General features: G+C 40.5%; 1 long non-coding RNA gene across 1 annotated transcript; it reads right to left on the bottom strand.

The window, feature by feature from the left end:
* Window positions 1-223: 223 nt before the first annotated feature.
* On the bottom strand, window positions 224-20,611 carry LOC122827210. Its single transcript, XR_006369995.1, has 3 exons — window positions 20,286-20,611; window positions 1,505-1,568; window positions 224-415 (listed from the first exon to the last, which is right to left on the bottom strand). It is a non-coding gene; the product is annotated as an uncharacterized LOC122827210 (long non-coding RNA).
* Window positions 20,612-21,270: the final 659 nt, after the last annotated feature.

Raw genomic sequence — 21,270 nt, 5'->3', positions numbered from 1 at the left:
AAATTATCCCCCTTCTATGAACTGTTACTTGACAAATACTGGGTTGTTATATAGAAAACTTTTCTGTCATACAGTTCCACTGGTCTTTGCTCTCGAATTTTATTAAATGAATGCTATGAAAAATTCAAAGTAGGAAAAATAAATCAGTTTTCTTCGGAGCACACGCCACGTAAAGAATGCAAGAGCTGACAAATTTATTAGCAATCTGTGTGCTGCTCTCCGTCATGATGTCAAGTTTTCTCTCAGCCACACTGCTCTCCAGCCAATCAGTGGGCGACAGAGTAAGAGCCTCTTCCGGCCCAACAGCTCAGCTCACCACATGCGACGTCTCAACTCGACTCGGCCTTTATCTCCATCATGTTCGATGATTTCTGCTGCCATTAATCGGAATGTCGCACAAGCAAGTCCAAGCAGTCTGTAGATGAAATTGAATACAGGTGTTTTCTTTTGCTTTGTTTTTTGCATGAAAAAGCTCAGTGCTTAGCTGGTGCTTTTTAAAGCAATGACTTTGCAAAAATAAAAAATAAAAATACAATGGAAACCTCTGGGGATGCTTAAGGTTGCAGGGCAGTGCTAATTAATTCAGGGATTTTCGTTTCTGCAAACATTTGCTCTCTCGCAGGCCGTTTATATCCTTTTTCCTGAATAACATAAGCACTGAAACGGCAAATCTTACCGGCGTTATTATCATTATGGCACATTGAAACATAACACATTGACTTTATGCAAATTGGACTCTGTGGACTAAATTTAGGATAATTTCTGTTGCTTATGTGCGCCACTGTAAGGACTCAACACACAGAAGCTGCATTGCATATACAGAGAACCTCCACATTAACCTTTAGCATTGTGTCTCTTTGCACATACTGGAAAAAATAACCTCTAACATTATGCATCAGTTCAGTTTCTCCTCAGCAGATCTCAAATGTGCTTCATCTGCACATTTGAACTTTTTTTAAAGTACCTTTTGTAAAGTTATATGAATAATGTCCATTTACTAAAAGTTTTAACAATGGACAAAAATCAGAAGCGTGAAAACAAAATGCAGTTTTCAGAATTTTTTTTTCATTGTTGGATTGATTGGAGGAGAAAAAACCAGGGTGGCCCAAGTGTGAAAAAAGTGACTGCTGCCCAAATTTAATGCAGAATTGAGACAAAAAAATCCCTTATGATGGCAAGTTTCAAGTAGAAATAGTAAAAGCAATAAATTCAGAGACAATGACCACATTGCTGTCTTTTGACAACCAGCGCAGATCTGGAGCCAGTATGGATTTTACTGCAGCTGCAGTTCTGTCACCATCAAGTTGTTTCCAAATCCTATAAATCTACTTTTAATCCCTGTTCCTTTGACTTTTTTTTTACTTTTACTTTTCCAAAACAACCAACACATAACAGCAGCAACAGGATTAACATGCTTTTCAAAATTAGACAAGTGCTGTGTTTAACGAAGGTGCGCGGCTTGACAGTTACAGCTTCATTTATTAACAGCTCTTGACAAACTGACTGTTTTTCCTGTGCAGAAGAACGCTGAGTCATCCTCCTTCGTTCCAGCGTCTGCAGAGGATTTTCTGTGACAAAGAAGTTATTCTAGGGTTAGTCCAGCATCGCCGTATTATCTTCAAAAGCACAACTATTTCAGTCTAAACAAACAATTCTGAACCCCTCGAGTGGATTATTAAGAAGCTTTCGTTTTTTTCAGCAACAATAATTGCAGTAGTGGTGCTGCTTCTGCTTTAATGAATTAGCTTAAGCTTTGTCAGTTTAATTGGCTCATATTTGAGACATTTGAGTTTCCCAAGTTCTTTGAAGTAACTTTCCTAAAACAAGACTTGATATTTACTTCACTGTGCATTCAATTATTTTGCACTTGTTGGCGCACATCATCTGTGAGCCATAGATATCAATATCAAGGGGCGGGGTTAATTAAGGGGCGGGGCCAACATTTAGGCTAGTGTCAAAAATTCTACAAACAATCGTTTTCTGCCGTTTCGTAAATATAAGCAAGTTGGTACGTCCAAACTGAACTAGAAACAGGAAAGGCTTTCTTGGCGCTTACAAGAAAATGCTTGACCCTCAAGGCATAAGTGAAATAATCAAGAGGGTGTGGTCAGATCGGTTGGCTCCACCCACAAAACCGCACCCACTTTGTGGCTAGTCTTAGATATCCCAAAAGATTCAATGGTAAAGCACAGAAATATATATTTGTTTGATGAAAACTATTCATATAAATCAACTAGGAATCAAAACTAATCTAGAAAATGTAAGCTTACTCTGTCCTGTTTTCCTATCAGGGCTGTTATTGTGACAGTGTAATCACATCAGTAAAAACTGTAAGAATACTTAAGAAAATAAAAAGTGGAGGTGAACTGAAATCTCATATTCACAGTGCAATTGTTCCTAGACATGAAATATTTTGTCAGCCAAACATGTGAAACTCTGCAACATAAATTCAAATCAACAACAAAGCAAGTGGCCTTTTGTGTTCACTCATTTCAAGGAAGCGCCTGCTGGATCCTGCCACCGCGCTTTTTTCCCTCTCTCTTTAACAGGCAGAGTTCAGTGGAAAAAAAAATAAAAAATATTCATGACTGCTGACAAGTCCCTGTGTGTGGGCTCTGCTTCTCAGTTTTCACCATGGAAACTGCAGATGGCTGGAATTACAGTGGCAGATATAATCCAAACGGTGCTTGTTGTGGCAGATAGAGTTTTACAACGATGAGGAGGATGATGATGATGATGATGATGATGATGATGATGATGATGATGATGATGATGATGATGATGATGATGATGATGATGATGATGAGTCCCGCTCCTGTTCAGCCAAAATGACCCATCAGATTTTGATTTCCTAGTTGCTTCCTTGACTTTTCTGAAACTTCCTTTCCGTGCTTTTGCTTCTTTCTCTTTCTACTAATGCCGTTTAAGTTTCAAAGAAGTTGTGCACTACAACACCAACCAGTCCAGTCGCTTCCAGAAACATTAACGGGAACTTAGAACAAGAAACCCTTTCATTTGAGCTGTCACTGCAAGAAAGTAGCAGCGCTAAAGTTTGAAAATCCCTAATTTGAGTTTGCCTTTGTGTAACTTCCTTCCCACGCAGCAACTCCCACCAGATTGCAAGCTTTCCAAAAACTGAACAACTCCCCAAAGGAATTCAAGGCACGTGTGATTTAGGTAGGAACGTTGTGTGATGTATCCAGATTTGTTCCATATAGCAGCAATCCAACATGAGCAACTTCATCAATCGCTACTTTCTGGTAGAAATTATGACCTGCAATATGCAGATTATGTGTAGTTAAACAATCAAAAGAAAGGAGGTGTCTAAAAATAATGAGTCATTGTTTTTGTGCAGAAATAAACAATATTTAAATTCCTGTCAATGGCATCAACACAAAGTGTAGACCACTAGAACAAGCTTATCATATGCTCACTTTTATGTACATACATACGGTATCATAAAAAAAATCCAAAATAAATAAATTACAGGCAATTAACATGTTCATTTAAAATTTAAAAAAATCTTTACATTAAAAGCTTTGTGTGTTTTTTCTGCTGGTGCGCACAGAAAAATAATAGTGGGGCTGGACTCAAAAACAACAAAGTATAATATTCTATCAAGTTATAATCAACTATATTGATTCAGTCGAGTGCCGTATGACTACAAAGATAATTATATTTTTATAAGATGCTTTTTTTTCCATGTTCAAGTTTCTTGTGTTGCCCATTTTCCCACAGTAAAAAAAAAAAAAAAAAAAAACAGTCATCGAAGTTAAGAAAGATGCCTTAAGAATAAATCTCACACAAGCTGCATTTCAAGAGCTACTTTTTTTTTTTTTTTTTTTTTTTATATATATCTGGCTACCTTCACCCCTGTAGGTTTTACACTACCAGGGGGAGCAACAAAAAGAAGACTTATGAATATATCGATCTAGTGACCAGGGTACAGTAAGCACCACGAACAAGGAAAAGACCTGAGGGCTAGAATTTATTCATTTTGGCTGGTGGGAGCATTCTCCTATTTAGAGGTGTTACAGGCACATTCCAGGCATCTACCAGTGGGTTGTGAGTCATTCGCCAAGCAGCACAAGGGAGTCGGTGAAGATGCTATTACTAAAAAAACTAATTAATGAACTATTCACATCCAAATTAAGAGGAAAATAGTGGGGAAAAAGCAAACAGCAAGCTTCAGTTTGTAGCACAGGTTTCAAGACAGAGATATTCCTGATGCAACAGACACTGTGTAAATATGTAACAACTATAAATGTTAGCCCATAAAGAACAAAAGTACATCTGCTTTAGACAGAGCCTCAGACTTTTCTGTTTGCTCTGCTCTTTCCTGACTTCTGACCTAAACCCAAATCCAGGGCTGACCGGTTTTTTTTCCGATTTGATCTCCCCTCTTGCAGTCCAATGTTTTCGTCTCTCCGGAATAACGATTTGACACGGAAGCGCTCTCTGCTGTCACTTGTGGCTCTGGAATTTGCAGCTTACGAAGCTCCCCCCCTCCAAAAAAGAAAGTCTGGACTCTTTTGTTGAAGCTCACATGCCCCCGACCCCTCCGCCTCTCGCCCTCTGCGCTTGTAGCTTATGTAAGAACAGCACTTTTCAAACTGAATTTCAAAAGTGTCTCGTTGCGGAGGTGGGAAAAATTGATCAAAGACTGCAGGCCAGGGTGCAATTTCAAAATTCTCCAGCTCAGCTTTGCTGCTGCTCTCTCGCTGATTGATGTGATCCCTCCACACAGTAGTTCTGTTGACCAAAAAAAAAAGAAAACCTCTGATCAGCCTCGCTTCCATGACCCGGCGTGCAGCATTGTGTTGCGCTTGGCGAATATTTTCAAAGCTTCTAAAAATGAAAAACTGAGGCCAGGTTGTTTTTTTATTTTGTTTTGTTTTTTTCTTAAAACAACCTGGTGGTGGAAGTTGGGACACAGAAGGTAATTAAAAAAACACAAGTAAGAAATGTCGATTACTCAGAACTTGACTTTGTCTTTGTGTGCATACAAGTAGGAAAAAATCCTACTTTACTTGAACTAAAACCAAAAATTCTGCAGAAATATGCACTGACATAAGCATGCAATATAAACAAGTGTTTTAAAAAGTGTTCTCTATTACAAATGTGATTTATAGTGCCGATATCTTGCTAGTGTGTGGGACGTATGTTTGCTTTGTGGATCTGGCAGCATATATGAAGTGTGCCGTGTTTTTGTCCCATATTTTACTGCTAGTAATAAAGTGTAAGGTAATAAAAGTGTCACATTCACGCCTTGAATAGAGCGTGCTGGAAAGACATAATGAATCTGTCAACTGATATTTGACACTGGGACCAAATAAAGCTGAGAGAACTGTTTTAGGGTTAGAGCAAACTGGAGGAATATCACCAATGGGAATCTACTTCAGGGTAAATTAAACTGGGACAACAAAAACAGAAAGCAAATCTGGATCTCTTCAAGGGACAGCTAATATGTAAGCATGTTAGCTAAAACGCAGACACCAATGATGTTATGGCGATGTACCTGGAGTATAAATTGTTTTAATTAATTTAGCAATTCCTATCTGATAAACGTCAGCGATGTGAGATATTCATCTCGGCAATATGACCATTTACTGATAAACAAACAACTTCATTTACTATTTGTGGTCATTTTAATTTTTCTTCTGTTAGGTTTAATGACTATTACACCAAAGTCTAGGTGTACGTCTTGTATTGAAGTCTTTGTTCAACAAGCTAAATACAGGAATAGGCACGACTTCCTGCTGAGCGCGCACAGCTAGCTTAAATCAGATTTGGGCACAAAGGGACGTAAACTTTCCTCGAGGTCGAGCTACATATTCCGTCTGAGCCACGTTCTGCTCCTTTCCAACAACATGACCCGCTGCTGCATTATACATCACCTCCTTGACACCAAACAGAAGAGGCCCCACTGCAGCCTACATTCTCGGTTTCATGAAAGACACATCTTTGAAGCTCCGGTGCGTGTTAACTCCACCGGGTGCCGTGAGCATCGTGACCTGACATTGGCTCTGACCAGATTTCTTAAATATATATATATGTTTATATATATGGAACCTTCAAAGCAGAGCAACATCTGAAAAGGAGACTGTCAAGATACTTGCAGGAGAGATGTAAAAAAAAAAAAAAAAATATGGGGGGGAAAACAAGAGTTTATCTCAAGTGTTGTGTTGTTCGCTTTGACAGGTAAATAATGATGTTTTTAGTCAGGACAAGGCCACAATTGACCCCAGTTTGCAATTTAGAGTTTCTCTGACATGTGCAGCTACAAAGTCAGACATGTTCTTCTTGCCCCAGCTGCTGTCAAATAAGATAGCACTGCAACGTTATGGACACACAAGGGAGAAAATGTGATAGTGAGTGGAACATTTGGCTTTGTTTTAAAATCACACGCCTACCTAGAAGGTTTTCAAAGAAAACTCAAAATATTTTTTAAAAATATATAATAAGTCAAGTCTTATTTAGTATCTAGGAAGTCTATACTGTCCTATATTGGACATGATCTAATTCTGTAAAGAGTCTTATCCAAACAGTTCCGACTAAACTGGAGAACAAAGACTGCAAAAATAGCTTTGTATTCTCATTACTCAGTAATTAGTGCTGTTTAAAAAAAATCTGGCAGCAAAATGAATTTTTTAAACCAAAATATTAAACTGGACTCTTTTTTTTCTTTTGTATCTATAGAAAAAAAGCCAATCGGCTCTAATAATTAGCTGCTTGCCTTATTTTCTGTGAGTAGTTTTACAAGAATTTTTTTTTTTTAAATGCTATTTTAAGATAAAACAAAGTGAGGGACAGCTTAATTTGATTTCTTGTAATTATCAAGAGGTGAAGAAAGACGAGAAAGAACAGGGAATCAAAAGGCGGTTTGAAGATGTGATCCTGGAGGATTCTGTTGTGGATCAACCTGCAGGCACATCTCAATAACTTAAACAGTAGGAACTTTCTTTTCTTTACGTCCTTTTGATGATTATGGCTTACAGGAAATAACACTCACAATTCTGTTTCCTCAAGAAATCTGACACTGACAAGCATATCAGTGACAAGCCAAAGAAGTTGGTGATTCAAAAAGCACTGAATCTATGCATGTTTATAGGAAGTTGAGTGGAAGGAAAAAGTACGGAATGGGTGTGATAATTCAGATAATTTGACTCAGGGGAAGAGTTATCGTACACTCTACATCAACGGCTGGTAATGACAAAAATTGTACAACTTTTCAAAATGGCCTTTAGTTTCTTAAATAGTCAATGGCAGTAACTCTAAACTCTAATCGTAGTGTTAAATTAGTAACCTAATATAGGAAAATTGTCAAAAACTTGTGAAACTGTATATTGTGATTGGTGATATTGCTCCCTAATTAGCTTGTAGCCTGTAAGCTAGCAGCTTAACGGCTAACTTTTTATTCTTAAAACTCTAAGTGAAGTTCTCCACACCAAAGCAATGTGAAAATGGCACACAAGAAACGAATGACTATTTCTAGCCAGCAAAACAAAATAGTTTTTGTTTTTTAATTACATTGTTTAATGTAGAAGGAGTCATGCAGAGTAAAGTAATGCTAAATAAAGCAACATGGCCACTGCAGATTATGAAAATACATCACCTGACTAAACAAACCCCTGCTACTTTCTACTAGCATTCATCAGATTTTTCTGTTTGTCTCTTGACCAACATCAGCAGAGTGTGTTGGAATGTTTTCTCTATTGATGTAAAATGTCCAGTTTCCCGTTTTGAACCAAATGTCTCGGGACAGACCGAAGCGCATCGTGTTCTGGATGCGACTCCAGGGAGTAGTTGAAAGTGATAACTTCATGTTTGCCTCGTGTATTTTTGGACAACTCTGTTTGGAACTCTTTCCGTCCGGCTTTTTTTCCTCGACTGTCAAAACAGTCCCAGCACGCCGCGGCTGTGATTTCACCCGGGCAGGACGAGAACATTAATCCGAGCAGATTCGCTGTCCGTTGTCACGCCGGAGCGCTGCCTTGCCCTTGCGTTTCCCATAAAATGGATTCTATCGTGACCCTGCAGACCACTAAGCACACAGTGGACATGCTGACAAATGTACACACGCCCACATGCCCCAAAGAAATCAATTGCCTGCTGTTGCCTAAAACAGAGCTGGCGTAAGCAAAAGTGTAAAAATGTAAAGGTAATTAGCAAAAGGCATTAAGTCGATTTGGAGCCTGGTGAGAGTGTTTGTGTGCGCACTGGTGCATATTTTCATGCAAGTGTTCCTGCATTCGCTCAAACAAACCACAGCCAAGGGTGCTATTGTTTCGTGCTTTTTCTGCTTCCAGCAAATGATATTGCTTACCCCCATACTTCTATACAACAGGGAAGAGCTCCAGAATAGCCAATAAGGGAGAGTAAATGCTTTAGTGATTCTGTTGGACCGAAAGTATTTGAAGCAGCTGCTGAGGATGGTGTGCTGCAAGATAACCTTAGAAAGCACCACAAACTAAAAAAATAACAATGTTCTCCAATGTTAACTCAGCCAAACACATTTACTTTTGCATGGAAATCCTAAAATTGATATATTCTCTCTCTTTTACATGCATTAAGTTGGAGAACTTCACTGCAAAAATGCCCCTGTATGTTTATTTTTCTCTTCTTACCATGCTCCCTTTCATTGGTCAATTTATAAAATGCTGCTTGTTAGTACCCTGTGCAACATCCTTGTATGTGGTATCAATGTGATGATTCTTTTAATAAATTAATGTGGCGCACTAAAGCATTTTTCTTCAGTTTTTGTTGGACTGCTTGAATTTTCCAGTATTGTGACAATCTGTACTAAATATCCATATCTCCAAAAATAAATAAACAAAACAGACTTTAGTATTCTTTTTGAAAATGTTCATCTGTTTTTCATCTTTCATCTTGTGAATGTATAATAGCCTCTAACTTATGCCTCATTTCCTCTGAGCAGTATGCATCATGGTACATCATTTTATTGGAAGAGTGCTTCCTCTGCTAGTTGGACCCAACTAGCTAAGGCTGGTCGCACAAGCCCTACGCCACGCAAATGCTTGCGCGAAAATAAACGTGACACTTGTTGCTAGCAGTGAAGATTTTGCGTAGGACCTACACCTGAAGTCAGCCCAGGAATGGAGCTGTACGGATTGGTCGTATGGACCGCTTTTACAGTAGGCCCAAACATCATGGGCCTACACTATACAACTCAAAGGGAACAGTTGGGGTCCATCAATTCACCTCTCAAAGGACTTCTTCACTGAAAGTCCTGTGTATAAGAATGGACATTTTCTTCAGAGGAAATAAAGAGAAGGTGAAAAGGACATCAATCTATCTAAATAGCATTGTGTTAGTGTTTGCCTGCCTGTATGTCTCTTCCAGTCCTATCCTGTCACTCTCAGCAACAAAGGTAAGTTCAGCCCTTCACAGCCCAGCGGGCCCCAAACATTTCCTCCACATTAGGAAGGCTAGCAATGCACACCCATTCACTCACTCTCACAAAGCCAGAGAAGGGTGGAGGGAGCAGGGGGAGACGAGGCAAGCGCCGGGCTGAATAGCAGGCAGGCCAGCCAAGCTTTTCCGGTACAAGGGGTCTCATCCCGCCACATGTCACCCTCAATTGTGGTTAACGGCGCCTTGATCGGAGGCGCCCCGACACTCTGCTGTTGCTTCATCACCCAAAGGCAAAGGAAGAGTGGAGGGGGGAGTAGATGGCAAGAAATTGTGAGAGGAAGTGGGAGTAAAAAAGGAAGGGAGAGTGACGGAGAAAAACAAGAAGAATATTGGGTCATGTGCAAGAACGAGGGGAGAGTGGGCAGCAGGACAAGGAGAGGAAGCAACAGAGTGGTGAAGGAGGAGGGCAATGATGGAGGCGACAAGATTAAGGAACAGAGATGTGTGTGGGGGGGGGTGAAGGCTGATAGAAAAAAAGACAGAAATGGGAAGGAGATCAGCAGCGTGTGCGCTTGTGTGAGTGTTGAAGGGAACATCAGTGTCGGCGTCCCGTCCACTCTTGTTTCTGCTCCACTCTGCTGTCATTAGCCCGCATCTCTGCAGCAGCAATTATCTTCACAACACCGTGTGTGTGTGTAGGTGTGTGTGTGTGTGTGTGGGTGTGTGTGTGTGTGTGTGTGCGTGGGTGGGTGGGTGTGTGCGTGTGTTGGCGTGTGCATGAAGGTGTGTGCAAATTAATTAGGAGAGAGAAAATGAAGGGAGATGAAGGAAAAAGGGAAGGGTGATCAGTTCTCTCATCAAGCACTGACAAAAAGCAGGCCACACACACCCTAACAAACACTCTCCCTTTTGAGATAGTGTGTGTTTACATTCAATCAAGCTGGTAATGATTTGATGACAAGATGGCGCCAGTGTATTCGGCACGCCGTCTGACTCACTCTCTCTACTTTGTTATTTTTGCTCTATTTATGCATTTGTGCTATTGCGGTTCTGGTGGCTTAATTGTTTACGACCGTCAAGCACTTTTGGACATTAAAACTTCGGTGGATCTACAATTTGGATATGGAGGCCGAGGGTTCCAGTTCCTCTCTGACATCCCTACTGAGCTGCTGAGTTATCCACATCTGATCCCGGAAAGGCTTATTTGGTATTTCTTCGCCGTCGTGGCTGCTCTCCTCGACTGGGATGGTGTCCTAGTTTCCTGAGTGTAGGACGCCGCTGGGCTCGCCCTGTTGTTCCTGGAATGTGCAACTCTCGGATGGACGCGGTGGAGTTTTTCTATCATCGACGGTTTCGGGATCGAGAGAGGAATGTGGATTATGGAAACCTCATGCGGTTGAAGTATGCTAAGTCTTCAACTTGTGCTTCTGCTCCATCAACCATCCGCTTGGCTTTGCTTAATGCTAGGTCTTTAGCTAATAAGACCTTCGTGCTACACGACCTGTTTATTTCTTGGGATTTGGATCTTTTATTCATCACAGAAACTTGGCTACAAGAAGGTCAGTTGTTCCCGTTTTCTGAACTTCTACCTCAGAACTGTGCATTTATAAATTCTCCCCGGTTGACTGGGAAAGGTGGAGGTCTGGCTACAATTTTAAATCCAGTTTCCACTGTCAACAATCATCTATAAAATCATTTTCCAGTTTTGAGCATCAAGTCTTTGAAGTGAAATTAATTGAACCAATTGTGTGTGTGGTGGTCTACCGTCCGCCAAAGTTCAACAAGGACTTTATTCATGAATTCTCAGAATTTATGGCATGGATTACATCAGAGTATGATCATATTTTAATTACAGGTGATTTTAATATACACGTATGTTGCCCAGATAAACCTCTGGTGAAGGACTTTTTGGACTTGATTGATTCATTCCATTTCACACAATCTGTGGTGGGGCCAACGCATTTAAAGGGACATACTCTGGATTTGGTATTATCACATGGGCTTTGTTTGGATATCATTGAAATCCTTCAGACATGTATTTCTGATCATTTGCCTGTTTTATTTTCTGTTAATATTTCATCTTCTGTGGATACAAACAACACAAAACCTCTACTTTCTCGTACTATAAACTCTGAAACTGCTCTTCAGCTAAATGCAGTCCTTGCTAACACTACATTCCCTACTGATAGCAATCTTGATATTGAAACTCTTATCCTAAATTTTAACAATGCATGTTCAAATGCTCTAAACACAGTAGCACCCTTGAAAACCATAAAAATTACAAAAAAGAAACTTTTAGAACCGTAGCTTAATGAAACCACTCGTGCACTCAGACGGGATTGTAGGCGAGCTGAGAGGTGGAAAAAAGATAAATTGAAAGTTTCATATGAAATATTGACAGACAGTTTATTTTATTGTCAGAATAATGTCAAATTAGCAAAATCTAAATATTTAATTAATCTTGTAGCTTCAAATAGGCATAGGCCTCAAGTCCTTTTTAATGTCCTAGATAGGATTGTTAATCCCTAGACTACATCTGGCCTTTTAGCCTCTGCTGAACTTTGTGAGGCTTTTTCTAAGTTGAAACAGCTTTGCTTCGAGTGTATAAGGATCTTCTTTTAACAGTTGATTCAGGCAATGTCGCAGTTTTATTACTTTTAGATCTGAGCGCAGCATTTGACACTGTAGATCATCAGATTCTCTTACATAGATTAAAACATTGTGTTGGCCTGAGAGGCCCGGTACTTAAATGGTTTAAGTCTTATTTAGAAAACAGACCAATCTAGACCAATGTTGTTCTGGGGCCAAACCTTTAAAGTACGGTGTCCCCCAAGGCTCAATTTTAGGTCCCATTTTGTTTATTTTGTATCTATTACCTCTTGGTCAGATTTTCCATAGGTTTAACGTTTCATTTCATTGCTTTGCAGATGATGTCCAGATTTATATGCCCCTTAAACTACAAAATGGTAGAAGTGAATCTCTTCAACTATTGAACAATTGTTTAACAGAAGTCAAATCTTGGATGGAACAAAACTTTCTTCACCTCAATCAAAGTAAAACGCAAGTTATACTGTTTGGTCAGAGTTTTCACACAACAGATCCAGATCTGATTCTTGGATCTTTAGCTCGGTTTTGTCAGACCTCTGCTAGGAATCTTGGTTTTACTTTTGATAGTTGTTTAAAGCTAGATAAACAAGTTAGCTCTGTCGTTAGATCAAGTTTTTATCACCTCCGGATTTTAGCAAAAGTTAAATCTCATTTTTGTTTTAAGGATTTATCCAGGCCTTCAATACAACTCGTTTGGATTATTGTGTTTCATTATATAGTGGCTTGGATAAATCGCAGATGCAGCGACTTCAAATGATTCAGAACGCAGCGGCTCGGCTTCTTACAAGAACCAGGAAGCGTGACCATATAAGGCCCATACTGGCCTCTTTACATTGGCTGCCTGTTTTTTATCGAATAGATTTTAAGATTCTCTTATTAACTTATAAAGTTTTAAATGGATTAGCTCCCCCTTATCTTCGGGAACTTTTAAAATTTCAGTCCGTGTCCAGAACCCTACGTTCTAATAATCAGCTTTTACTGACGGTTCCTCGAACCCGACTTAAGAGGAAAGGAGATCGGGCTTTTTCTGCTGTTGCTCCTTCTCTATGGAACAATCTACCTCTCCAAATTAGATCTGCCCACAGCCATTTTAAATCGCTTCTTAAAACTAATTTTTATTCCTTGGCATTTAATTGAACTAGTGTTTTGATACTTTGTTTTTATTCATTTGTGTTGTTGTCATTCTTGTACAGCACTTTGGTGCAGTTCTATGCCTGTTTTTAAAGTGCTATATAAGTAAATTTGACATTGACATTGACATTGATGTGTCCATTGACATTGATGTGTCCATTGACAGCGTTTTCTTCTTCTTCTCTTTTTTATGGTGTATGACTGGGTGCCTGGATTCATTCACGCAGCCATGTGTGTGAGTAGGTGTATTTCTCACTTCGTATGGGATTGTTTTGTGACTCAGTGTGAATGTGTGTCTGTGGAGGTGGTTGGCACCAGCGGTAGTAGTAGTAGTAGTAGTGGCCCCAGTCAGTTTAATGCAAGCTTTCGTCGCTTTTCGCCTACTTTTCTTAGACGGTGATAAAAGCCTACTTGTGTTTGTCTCGACGATTCGGCGCCGCACAGGCCGAGCAGTTCCAGTGCCCCATTGTGGCTCGGTGATTCACCTTTTCTTCCTCCAGGTTTCCACCTGGCCACTGGAGCGATGCCTTGATCCAACCTGACACCTGTCTGGTTGGATGGCCAGCAATGGGCCTCACACGCCTCCGTTTGAACACCACGCACCCATGCATAAACACACAGTTGCATTAAAGCCATCATTCAAACACATGCGGACGGAAGATGCAGTCAAAAGCTGAAGGTTAAGGTACATAAATGGATAAGAGTGTGAGGAGAAACACAAAACCAACACAAATAAAACCATGAATGCTTCTTTTTGCTATGGCTTCACGTAGCTCATGCAGTTTCGGCATCAACAAGATTGCCGAGCCTGAAACACCCGACAAAACGCTCGTGTATTCTGTGAAAGAGTCGCCCCATGATGTGTGCAAATGTGTCACAGTTTATCTTGTACCCAAAAGGCAAAAAGCTACAGTGATTCACCGCATGTTGAACTGAGTATGTGTTATTTGCAATATCTGGCACAACTAGGACTGTAAAAATATTGTGGTTTGAGACACAATTAAAAAGTGAATTCAGCTTTCCACAAACTAATTGAACACAGAGGATAGTTACTTCTTCTACTTTTTCCCCTCAATAAAATCAGGAACTGAAAAACAGCATTTTGTATAAATGTAGTGATCTGAAACGTTTAAGTAAGGAAAATTGAAGAAAAAAAACCCATGAGAAATCTGTAAGAGGGTAAATGCTTTTTTGCTATCACTGTAGACAAGCAGTCAACAAAACTGAAGCACTGGCATTTGCGCTCATTATTTACCAGGCTTTCATCTCAGGTCGCCATTATTACCATTACTAGCCCAACAGAGGACAACATACAGCAGAGGCTTTCACAGACTCATAATGAGTCATTCTTTTGATACCTTTTAAAGCACTGTCAAAGTAAAATCGGTGAAATTAAACAATTCACAATGTGGCTCTTCAACGTCTTAGCTTTTTCTTATGTTTTTTTTTTATGAGTGTGTTTGTGTAAATAATTCTCCTTGTCTGTTGATGCAGAGTTGAATCTCCCCATCTCAAAGCATGTGGGTGTTTAGGAACGCGTAGAAGATGACGCCGCAGCACTCAGTGCATTTGACAAGCATATAATTACAATGTCTGTGGGTGTGTGTGTGCGTGCGTGCTCGTGCACTCGCAAATTGTTAACAATCCATATGCAGCAACATCATGTTTTATTTATGATCCAGCCACCGCACGCGTAGGGGATACAACCAAGCACGTCATCAAAGATTTAGCACACGCTAGATTTTTCATGGGTGCATCATTTCCCGAACGCTTGGGTTAATAAAAAGCTTAAGTGCTTCTCAAAGATGACACCTATTTTTGTTAATTACACTAAGATTCACATGATGTTAAATGGTGTATAATCAGAATTCAGACCCATGCATAATGCAGACGTATGGTGTGATGCGGAATAGGCTGAAGACGAGTCAGCTAGTGGAGCATGAGCATAACAGATGTTTTTCTAGGCAGTGTATTGTTCAGGGCGGATTGTTGGTTGGGCAAATGCATGCATCTAACTTGTTGCTGGCTGGGGAGCAGCTGATTTGTCAAGAGCTTACATTACAGTTGACAGTTGTACGCTTTTGAAGTCAGTTTTGGTGTAAAGAGGAAGAAAACCACAGCTCCAAGAATGGGGATTGGCCTTCAGTGGGGCGGACTGGCCAGGAGCTGAGCTACTGGGCTGACGAACAAGAGTGTTTAAGAAAAATGGTTCCAAAGAAGCAGTGGTGCAACAGAGATGACGGGCCAAAGCAGAAAAGCTTACAGCGACGAATGAGAATAGGAAGAGACTGGGGAAGAAAAAAAACATTAAGAGGCAAAATGGTTTGGTTTGAAATGCAGAAACTGGCAATAACAGAGCCTTCAGGCTGGCAGAGAGGAAGCAGTAAGGCTGAGTTGCTGAAGAGGCCTTGATTGTAGAATTGTTTGCCACAGGTGGGATTCGGCTCAGACTCCAACGCACCTGTTTCCACTTCTGCAATTACCCGAACCATCGAACGCTAAACCCACAGCAAAATGGCTGCATAAACATCCATATTTCCAATGTGCAAATTTAGGGAAATAACTCTTATTACTCAGGAAATGCTGTGCCTTGCAGAAACATGCAGGCACCTTTAGCTTTTCCCCATTTTGTTGCATAACAACCTTCAATGTACAGCAACAGGACTTTATTTTATATTTATTCCATCAATCTGTCTCTATAACACGTTTCACAAACGCTGCTGAGAAAAACTCTTTGCTAGCATGTCATGTGTGTTCCTTCCTTTTCTTAATAGTGATGATGAGTGATTCGCACTGGACTTAGTTATTACTTAATTCTGCGTCATTTAGTCCTGCTGAAGCTGTTCAACCACACGTCGTTGGACTATTTCATGTTGAGTTTTACTTTTTATTTTTCAGTTGAAATTTTTCGTTGCATAATGGTTGTAGAGGCTGAGTGTGGTATCAGCGGTTTTAACCCAAGCCCCATATCCAGCCTCAACCTGTGTCCACAAGGTTTACCCGCCTCTCCATCCCCCATATGGGCCGTAGTGGCGGTGCAGCAGGTGTCATCCTGTATTCCCTTCTCATGTTCGCTCATTTCCCACACCATGACTCCAATTTTCTGATTCAGGGATCTGGCTGTGGTTTCAGTGGTTTTTGTCAGTTCGAGCTCACAGAAACGCCACTGATTTGCTCGTTTTCGGCCGGTATGGCGTTTGACACAAACCGCCAATGCAGATGGGAGGGAACTTGAGTAGATGCAGATGCACAGATAAGACTTCTGTTTAAGGCTGGATACAGAGGTTTTGCAACAGGACAATAGATATGCTTTCAGTTAATGAATTCTGTTTTCGTTCTTCTCTGCCCAAGTCCCACCATTTTGTTCTGCAAAGATTGCCACATTTGGGGCCCAGAAAATGTATTTATTATTTCTCAAGCTCCTCTGGATGCAACAGCTGTAGATGTACTACATTTAACAATACAGGTTCCTTGGCAACAGTGTGCTAATGATGCCCTATTCCTCCGGCTTTCTGATTCTCGTTGTTTGTGTTGTCATAGAGGCTCATTTTAGCCTGGGACATGATGAAGCCCTCATCAGTCACCTCGGAAACATAAACACAGCGCCACACACTTTCTATTTGAGTATTTTTCAAAGCATTTGTCAAAGAATATGTTGCAGTGGAGTGAAATATTTGTGACTATCCGACTTCTGGGTGGACTTTGGTTTACCCTGAAGTATTGTGACTTTTAATGGTGAAGACCTCTTATTGAATCGGACACTTGAGCAATCCCTCTCTCTCATTACAGAGGACCCTCGAGCAACTCTGGCCATTTGGGTGTCAGAGGTGAACTCACCATCTGGAGCTGCACTCAGTCTCCCTGTTAAAGTTAGATCCAGCAGTATCCCTTCACAATGTCCCAAGATGTTTGGAGGGGCGGATGTTGGCTGCAGTCTACCGCGGTGAGCAGGTGGGGTCATGTGTTCCCCCCGCATCTCTGCGAATCAATTTTGCCATGTTTGAGTGACTTCAGTTTGAGTCGGTGGCAAGTTCCAGTATAGAAAGATAGTCACAAGTTGATTTTTGCCAGGTAAACTGTGGGTAAATTTGTCCAAAAATAAAAACTAAAAATGAAGATGCATTTGCTCCTGGTGGGAACAGACGAGAAATAGTCACGATTACCAGATTTCATTAAGCTTTTGTGGTGAACAAAAGGTTTCTTTGCATGATCGGACTACAAACCTAATTTGTTAGCAACTTTTTGGCCTCTAAGGCATGGTCAGGGTCTTTCAGTCAATGCTATGAAACTGTTAAAGGGCAAGGATCTAAATCATGCACACCACCAATCTGCTTAAATAATTTCTGAAGGCTATTAAAGTCCATATTGCTTATAATTCAACACATGTGTACAGCACATTCATATTTGAGGTCATTCTTCACATTTGTCACATTGAAGGATCTCTGAGTAAGGCCACAAAGGTTGTAGTTAAGATGTTGACTAGAACCAGAGTCTGGACTCTGTGTCCACCAATATGTTTTGTCGGAACTTCTACAAGTACCGCAACAACTGTCTTTAACATTTTTAAAACCATGCCTCAAGCTGGCCTTGAACCAGCCACCACCAGAACCGAGGCACAGTTTTCACCCAGTGAGGGTGTCCCCCAGCCGGGTTGGGGGTCACCTAACTGTCTGGGGGACACCAGCCGGGCTGGGGGACACCTGACTGTCTGGGGGACACCAGCCGGGCTGGGGGACACCTGACTGTCTGGGGGACACCTGCCTGTCTGGGGGACACAAGACTGGCTGGGGGACACCTGACTGGCTGGGGGACACCTGACTGTCTGGGGGACACCAGCCGGGCTGGGGGACACCTGACTGTCTGGGGGACACAAGACTGTCTGGGGGACACCTGACTGTCTGGGGGACACCTGACTGGCTGGGGGACACCTGACTGTCTGGGGGACACAAGACTGTCTGGGGGACACCTGACTGTCTGGAGGACACAAGACTGTCTGGGGGACACCTGCCTGTCTGGGGGACACAAGACTGTCTGGGGGACACCTGCCTGTCTGGGGGACACCTGCCTGTCTGGGGGACACAAGACTGTCTGGGGGACACCTGCCTGTCTGGGGGACACCAGAGTGTGTGGGGGACACCAGCCGGGCTGGGGGACACCTGACTGTCTGGGGGACACCTGACTGGCTGGGGGACACCTGACTGTCTGGGGGACACAAGACTGTCTGGGGGACACCTGACTGTCTGGAGGACACAAGACTGTCTGGGGGACACCTGCCTGTCTGGGGGACACCTGCCTGTCTGGGGGACACCTACCTGTCTGGGGGACACCTGACTGGCTGGGGGACACCTGACTGGCTGGAGGACACCTGACTGGCTGGAGGACACCTGACTGGCTGGGGGACACCTGACTGTCTGGGGGACACTTGACTGTCTGGGGGACACCAGACTGTCTGGGGGACATCTGACTGTCTGGTTTATATTTCTTTGAGAATGTGTTTTTGTTTCGGTATGCCACAGCCACTATATTAGTTGCCAATGGTATGAAAACAATATTATCGTTTATGGCAATAACTTCTGGGACAACTTATTGTCCAGCAAAATTTGTTGACTGTCACAATAAGTTTTGCTGGATGATAAATTGTCCAAGAAGTTATTGCCATAAACGATAAAACGGTAATGAGACCATTTTCAACTAATACAATGGCTAAAGCATAATAATGCAAGGACACATTCTCAAAGATCAAATTTTAAAAACCCAACCGAGAAGAAAGAAGCTGCTGAGTGGAAGACCGAAGGGAAGAAGTCCTCTTAATTCTTAAACTTTAAATTCTAATGAACATTTAACATTGGAACTGGAAGACATTTACAATATCCGAAATAAATAAACAAAAAAAACTGTTTCTATTTATATTTTTATAATCGTCTTTGCAATAGTGGGACAAAACCCGCCTCACCCCTAAACACAGAAATGCTTCAGCTGCAGAGAAAACTTCTGACTTTAACTTCATCATTCTGCTAAAAGCCCGGTTCACTACAGGCAGTCCGAGTCGAGTTTAAAATCAATCACTGATTACTGGTTATTTGCTGTGATGTATTTATGAACAAAACCAATTGAAACACAAATATTACACCATATTGTAGCCATGGTAACATAATCAAACTATGAAGATGATTCTTTAAACTTTTACAAAGTAAACGTCCTAATTAAAACCTAAATGTACTTTTTCTTTCCTCAGCTGAATGCATTAAATAAAATGCAATAACAATGTCATTCTCTATAAATGATGCTACAGGTTTAGATCTATGGTCTGTGTTACAATTAAACCATTTCTGAGTGTCTGGAGGCCCCTGAATGGCCCCTACCAGCAGCTACTGAGTTTTCTTTGCCTTGATATTCCAGTCTTATAATTCTAGGTCTCAGAGTTGCTAACATCAAACTATTATAGAGTTAACCCCTTTGTGCTTTTTGGATCTAATCAGTCTGCAGCCAGATTGTTCTAGAGGTTAAATAGATATTATCAGGGCTTAATTAGCGAAAGGGCAGCAATTTTGCTTATTTCATAACTTTATAACCAGAGACCTTCTCTCCTCTGGTCTGTTTAACAGCTACAGTCTCAGATCAACTCAGCCCTCCAGGACTGTCAGCAGCAGAAACAGAAACTTTATACCTGTTGGGGAAAATATAGACTAGATTTGCTTTGCATTTCCCTGCATGATGGCAATGATGTAGTAGGATCCAATTAGATTCTTGATTAATATGGGTTGTTGCTATGTTGTTGTACAGAGTTTTTGGCACATTTAAATACTTCTGTGCATTTTAAATCCTAAATGTATTTTTTTTAGCTTGCTACTCCCGTAAGGCTAATATCAATAGTCATAATAATACCAGTATGAAGCAAGCTAATTACAAATTATGCTAATTATAGCAGGTATGTTACACACATAGTGTATGAAAAAGTACAGTTGTAGTACACTAATGGCAAATTTACAACATAAGGAAAAAAATACAATATAGTTATTATAAATAGCATACTCAGATTAATAAAAAATGTGCAACTGAGTTGAATAATTTAAAAAATGTACAAAATGTGCATATATCTAGACACAAAAAGTTGCAGACTATTCACAAAACTCAGAAAAACTTTGCAAATATCAGCTGGAATGTGCAAATACCAGAAAGGAGTAGTGATGTTACAAAGTCCAACAGCTGCTGGAGCTGCGATAATGCTCCTTTGGGCTCCGATGCAGCAATCTGTCGCTGAAGGAGCTCTGCAGTTCAGCAGCGGCTTCTTCCTTGGGAGTGGGAGACGTTATGTTATGGTAGCCAGAGTCCTACTGTCTCCCACCATCCTGCCGGGAGCCCCTCCCACGTCCCCGAGCTCAGACAGGTGATCAGTCCCACAGATTCAGAAAAGTGGATCTGACAGGTGGTTTCGTCTCTATTTCTGTAGAGATCACAGCTGAAGTTGGTAGTAATCTGCACAGCTCTGGATTTTGACCAGTAAATAGTTTATTTAGTTCAAAAATATCAAAATGACCAAAAGTTCAGAATTTACATTTAAATTAAATCCAAACTGAACATTTAATTAAGATCTGTTGACTTATATTTTCAAAAAAATAATAAATAAAAGATAAAGATAAATGTATTTTACAAAACTTTATTGTACATTTTTAAATAAGCAATTTATGAATAAGCTTATATTATTTAAGGATGGATCAAAAGACACAGATCTATGGACGGTGAAGAGTTTTAATAAATTAATGGCACATTTAAATAATTATTACACAAGTTATTGTTTATCATTTGACACTCTTCACTCTCCATAAGACTCAGGACATACTGGAGCAGCAGTTTGTTATTAAGCTTTGAAAATATAAAAAGCAAATTTATCCCTCATATAGTTTTAGGGTTTCTCTAATTTTTTCTAAAAATGTATTAGTTCTTAGAAAAGTTTACATTTTGAAAACTTAAAAATAAATTCAGTCCTACATTATGAAAAATAAATGTAAAATGTTGCTGTTTCTCTAAATTATTCTAAAAATATATAAGGTTATGATTAGATTCTGAATAAAACATAATCTAATCACAGATTATGCTATATTAACTCGTGCTATTAACATGAGTTTTATTAGAGGTTTAGATTCCTACTGTTTCTTT

The sequence above is a fragment of the Gambusia affinis genome, linkage group LG24 (assembly GCF_019740435.1).
Source record: "Gambusia affinis linkage group LG24, SWU_Gaff_1.0, whole genome shotgun sequence".
Classification (NCBI taxonomy): domain Eukaryota; kingdom Metazoa; phylum Chordata; class Actinopteri; order Cyprinodontiformes; family Poeciliidae; genus Gambusia; species Gambusia affinis.
The sequence above is the reverse complement of the archived record's forward strand: the minus strand, read 5'-3'. Positions and strand labels throughout refer to the sequence as shown.